The following is a 6,655-nucleotide window of genomic DNA, read 5'->3' as shown; positions in this document are numbered from 1 at the left end:
AGAGAGAGAGAGAGAGAGAGAGAGAGAGAGAGAGAGAGAGAGAGAGACAGGAAGCAGGTTGTGTCAGATGAGTAAGACCATCACCATTATGACACTTACTCTTTTCTGGCAGCTGGGACAACCCAGGACAATGAATCCCTGGTTACTTCTTTGGAGAACCAAATTTGAGGTGGCAATAGGTACAGGAACTTAAGACCCAGAATATAAAATTTTCACAACTCAAATCCTTCACACTGTGGAATAGTTAAACATCAGAAACAAACATTTTAATTTTTACAAATTAAATGTACTTTATGTATTACTATCTGCTCTGCCATTGGACCCTGAACAATATAAGACCACAACTTCCTGGTGACTGCCACTTTTGATTGGTGAATTTCCCTAGAATCTTCCAAAGTGATCAAGTACGTAGTTACTTAGACTCACATCCTTAGTGTTATCCACGACTCCTTTAAGTCATCCCATATATGCAGTCAGTGGTAAAATAATCCTTGGAGATCCCTTCATTATTATGACTCTTCTCTCACAATGATGATTTCTCCCATTTAGAAGAAACACCCTTTCCATCCATGCTACTTTTTTAATCCTCTCATACTTCTTTTTGTGACCTTTTGGTTCCTTTCCCATGCTTTAAAAAATGAAAACCTTCCTTTTTATTCTCTACTCTTCCTTTTTAGCTCCAATTTAATGTATAGTTTTCCCCTAATGGAATATAAACTCCTCAAGGCTAGGGAAGTCTTCCTTTTTTTCCATTTATAAGTATTTCTGAAATTAGTTTGGCAACTGATACAAAACCAGAATTTAATTCTTGTTGATTAATTGAAAAATGGAATGGGCTATATTAGGAAGTAGCATATTTCTGAGAACATGGAATCTTCTGAAAGGTTGGGTTGAGCATGAGTTATCAAAGAAGACATTACTCATATAAAATGAGTTTGACTAGCTGACCTCTGAGCCTCAAACTTAGGGATCTGTGAAATAATGTTTGGTAAAGTGTTTGGGGAAAAAAATCTCTGAAAGTAAGAGTAGACAATAACTATTAATTGCTCATTGTGTGCTCATCAATAGCCTAAATAATTTTGCAAATATTATTATATTTGTTACCCACCAAGATCCTACAAGGTAGATGGTAATACAGTACACATTTCATAGTTGAGGAAATGAGACAAAGAGATGTAAAGTGATTTTCTCAGAGTCCTACAACTAATAAATCTTGGAAATTTGAACTCAGTCATTCTTGACTCCAGATCTAGTGATTTCTCTGTTGTGTTACCTGATGCCTCATAAAAATGTCTATAGAATAGTACATTTCTCTGATCTACAATTACCCCCATTTTATCGATCCATGAGTGATCTTGTCATCTTGGATGTTATAGAAGAACTACCCAAAATTTGGCAGCTTCTGCATGGATGTAAATCATTAAAGGGTAGGTGTCATGAATGACATATGTCACGTGGCATTAGTCAACCTAATTTTGAAATCTTTTTTTCCTTACCTTGGGGTCACCTTTGAGTGAAGAAGTTCTTAGCTATCATAACTCAAAAAAAAAATGAGATACAGAGTAGATTATAGCTTTCTAGTTCTACAGTTAGAAAGACATGAGTACAAATGTAACCTGAGACATCAATAGTTGTGTGATACTGGTTGATTCATTTAATCTCTATTGCCTCAATGTCTTTCATTGTAAAATGAGGACTATTGTATGAACGAAATGAGATTATATTTGTGAAGAGCTTATCATGGCATCTGGAACATAGTAGGTGTTCAAATATATTATTTCTTCCTTCATTCTTTCATTTCTTCATTCCTTCCTTTCTCCCTTCCTTTCTCCCTTCTTTCTTTTCTTTATTCATTCCTGATATGGGACACCAGACTTTCCTTCAACACTTCAGACTCCAGAAGTGATTCAGGCCAAACAGAAAGCAGGAAATTTTATTTCCTTCCTTGCATTCTTGCAATGCTGAGGAAAGGTAACAGTGGGCATCAGAGATTCAGATAAAGAAAGACCCTTGAGAGAAATATTCCTAAATTTTAAGATGACCATATGTATGTCATGGTTATGCTTTGATACCACTGAGCTGTAATCTGGCGCATCTACTTGTCCCCTAAACTATTCTTGATCATACCCTGTGTCTTCAGAACACAGAACAATCAAGCCCTCTCAGGTGACAGACATCCCCACTCCTGCCTAACTTCATTTGATCTCTTCATTTCTGGTCATATAGTTCCTGTTGTCAAAAGGGTATATAAAGCCCAGAGTACATTTCCTCTAGGAGGCAGTTCTCTATTTCCACACTGTCTCCCAATCAGGTCAACATGAATTACAAAGGAATACATTTATTTTTTTTTAAGCTTAGTTTTGGAATCTCACATTCTTACAAAGGGTAAGCTCTCACAAACCTGGGGTTCACTTCAAGTTCCCCCAATATACTTTCTTTCCTCATTTCTTCTTTCATTCTTTCCTTCTTTTCTCATCTTATCTCTAATTAGAGGTCAATATTCACAGACAAGCCCAGTCTCCCTACTAATCAGCATGAATCTTTTTATTACTTGAACCAGTCAGTCTTTCCTTAGACCTTGATACTTTCCCTGCTCTAGGTCTATGATTTTATAATCCATGACCAATATAAATCCTAAGATTCCTATAAGTTCAAGTAACTCATTAGTAGCCACACCAAACTTTGATTTTATACTATCATCTGAGGACTATTTTCCCAGAATTACCTGCTTCCATTTTAAAATTATCTTCCTCTGCTATTTAAATTTTCTGTGATAGACTATTATAGATAAGTATAAGCCCACATATACTTGTTTCATTGATAGAGCCAGGTTTAATTAATAATAGAAAGCAACAATTATATAGCACTTTTAGTTTTCAAAAGCACTTTACTCATTCCATCTTATTTTCTAAAAAATCCTACGATGTATATACTGTTATTATATTTATTTTAGAGGTATTTCCAAATTTCCAATATCACAAGGTGGAGAAGGCCTTGAGTTTGTCCTCTGTTCAGCGAATCCACAAGATGGTGGCAATGATGGAGAGATAAAAGATGATGACAATCAAAAGGAGCAGATCATATCAAATCCAGCAAAGGCAAATATCAGGATTTCTTTAACAGGAGTATATGAGCATGAGAGGGCCAAGAGAGGAATGTCATCACATTAGAAGTGGTTAGAGGCTAAATAGAAAGGAAGTCATAGCATGTTAACATAATACTGGGGAAACATTAAAAATGGGAAGAGTGGGTGGTAAAGCATGTTTAAAGAGAGTGAGAGTAATAAAATTGATGATATCACTTAAGAGTTTTATACTTTCTAGCTAAATTCCCCACTATTAATAAGATCAAAGGAGATATTACTAGTAACAAATATTTAGTTCATTAAAAGTTGCCACTCTATGAATATTTATTCTCTCTCCCTTCCTTACAAATTTGTAAGGAAAATAGTAAAAACATTATCATCTATTTATTTGATAGATAAGGAAACTGAGGCTGAGAGAGATGACATATCTTGGGCAGGGCAAGAAAGAAAATAAGTCTGAGAGCCAGAGTTCAAATCCTGGTGCTTGGACTCCAAGTTCAGAGCTCCTTCCATTCAACCACATTATAAATCAATAATTTTTCTTCTCCCAAACTCCAAGATTCCATACCTTTTTCTTAATGGCTTCTCTGTGTTTGGACCATCCTTACACAGAGAAACTGAAGAACTTTTGTTGTGTTTTTTTTTCCTAGAGTATTAATGATTTTATCTTCACCAGAATTTTCACTATGAACTGAGAAAAAAATCTAAATGAGAGGAAAGAGAAGCACAAATCATCCAGTCCATCTGACCTCCCTGTAAGAAGACAGACTTTTCTGGCTCAGCACAAGAATATTCAGAAAAAATATGATTTATTATTACTTCTTATATCCTTTTGGGCCCAAACATGAAACTCTTCATAAGTTAAAAATAAATTATAATAGTTCTCAAAGAAAGAAGGAACAAAACTTCTTTTAATTTTATCTGAACTCTAAAATAATTAAGAAACAACAGCCTCCAACCAATGCTCTTTGAGATCCAATTCCATCTGTCCTTAGGTTAATCAGTCTTAGCAGAAGTCTTATGGAAATAATATTGGTGTAGAAGTCAAAGGCCTTAGATGTACTTTCCCTCTCTGCTTTTAATCAAACATATGGATTGAGGCAAACTTCCATCTTTTTGGGTGTCACCTGTCAGATGATGATAATTATTGCAGCTTGTTTATCTCACAGGACCATTTTTAGAATTCAATTAGATTATGAGCAAGAGAGTAATGCTTAATATGTCTGTAACTAATCTCATCTATTGTTGTTTTATTACTGAATTAGAGGAGTCAAGAAACTCACATTGAAGATTTATTTATGGTCCAGTCACTTGACTAAAACCCAGGAATAAAAAGATCAAATTTACAAATGCTTTTCCTTCCAGGAATTTACATTCTATATGGTAGACAGCATATACTAATATTCAAATAAACAAAGAAAATACAAAGAAATTTGTGGGATAATGTCTTTGCTTCTAAGGTACAATTGGGGTAGAATTATGAGAAGTCTGATTCAAGAGGTGGTTTGAGTTCAAAGTGAAGAAGGCATGTATTGAAAGTAAGCATGACCATCTCCCTTTATGATAACATAGAGAGAACAAAGAAAATATTTTCCATAAAGGACAACAAGGAAACCAATCTGACAAGTCTACCCAGTTAATGAAAAAGGGAGATCTCAAGAAACAGGGATGAGATCTTTTATAACTGTTGGGATATTTTAATGCAGCTAGTTGGCATAGTGGTTTGAATAGGTCAGTTGAATTCACCAAGACCAGCACTCAAATTCTTCCATAGGAAGTCATATATCAGCAAGGAACCTTAAGAGAGAAACAGGAAGCAGTTTGTGTCAGATGAGTCAGACCATCAAAACTACTAACACTACCTGTTCTGCTGGCAACTGTATGATGACAAGCTAGGATCTTGAACCTCCAGTTATCTCCTTGGTTAATAAAATTTGGAGTGGTTGTAGTTACAGGTACTGAAGTCCCAGAAAGTACAGTTTTCACCACACAAACTCTTCACACTGTCAAATGGCTAAACATCAGAAACAAACATTTTTATTCATACAAATTATAATATACTTTATGTATTTCTATCTGCTTGATCATTAGACCCTGGAGGATACATGATCATGACATCCTGTTGACTATCACTTGTAATTGGTCAATTTCCAAAGGATCTTCCATCTAGAGGAAGTGCAGTTACTCAGACTCACATATTTGGTGACTCCTCAAAGTCACCCCATATGTGCAATCTGTCATGAATCATCATTGGAGATCCCTTCACTATTATGACTCCCCTCTCAGAGTGATGATTTCTCCCATTTTGAATGAGTACCCTTGCAGCCATGCTCACTTCCATAGTTCTATCATGCCTCTACTCCTATCTTTTTGGCCCCTATATTACACTTTTAAAAATTATACCTTACTTTTCTTTGTACTCCCTTTTTCCATCTCACATTTAATGCATTGTCTTTACCAAGTGAATATAAATGCCTCAAGGATAGGAAAATCTTTCTTTTTTTCCCTAAGTGTTTTACATAGCACAGGTCTGACACATCATAAGCATTTAACACTTACTGATTTAATAAAAATGTAATAGATTATTTAAGATTTCTCAGAACATGCAGTCTTCAGACAGGTTGTACTGGATATGAGTTTTCATTGAAGATATTCCTCCTATGATATGGAATTGGCTGGCTGGCCTCTGACCTTCCAACATGGAGATTCTGTGAAATAATGGATTGCAAAGAGTTTGGGGAAAAAATTCATGAAAGGAAGAGAAGAAAGCACCCATTAATTACTTATTCTATGCCCATCATTGGCCCAAATAGTTTTGCAAATATTAAGTTTTATTTCTTGCCAAAACCATGTAATGTATATGGTAATATAATGGGCATTTCATAGTTGAGGAAAATGAGGCAAATGGATGTTATTTACTCATTGTTCTACTACTAATACATCTTAGAAGCCAAATTTGAACTCAGGTCTTCTCCAGAAGTAGTGCTGTCTCCATTGTGCTACCAGCTGCCTTATATAGGTCAGTAAAAATGTCTTTATAGAATAGTGGATGGTTCTTATGTGAAACTACCCTAATTTTATTGCTCCATGAGTGATCTTGGAATCTTGGATGCAATACATTCTGGCAGCTACTGCCCAGAATCAGGCAGCTTCTGCCTGGATGAAAATCATTTAAGAATAAGGCTCATGAAAGACCATATGTCATTTGGCATTAGTCAAACTAAATGGCTTTTTTCTTAGCTTTGGGTCACCATATGATGATATTGTTACCTACAATTACAGAAAAAAAATAGATGTGCAGTACATGATAGTTCCTTAGTCCTAGAATCAGGAAAACCTGAGTAGTTGTGAAACCAGTCTGAGAAACTGACTAGTTGTATGATCCTAGTTGATTCATTGAATCTCTACTGCCTCATTTTTTTCTTTGTAAAATGGGGGCTGTTGTGTGAACCACATTAGATGGTATTTGTGAAGAACTTAGAATGGCTTTTGGAACATAGTAGGTATTCAATAAATGTTATTTCTCCTTCCTTCCTTCCTTCCTTCCTTCCTTCCTTCCTTCCTTCCTTC

The sequence above is a fragment of the Gracilinanus agilis genome, chromosome 6, assembly GCF_016433145.1.
Source record: "Gracilinanus agilis isolate LMUSP501 chromosome 6, AgileGrace, whole genome shotgun sequence".
Taxonomy (NCBI): Eukaryota; Metazoa; Chordata; class Mammalia; order Didelphimorphia; family Didelphidae; genus Gracilinanus; species Gracilinanus agilis.
Note: the sequence above shows the minus strand (reverse complement) of the source record.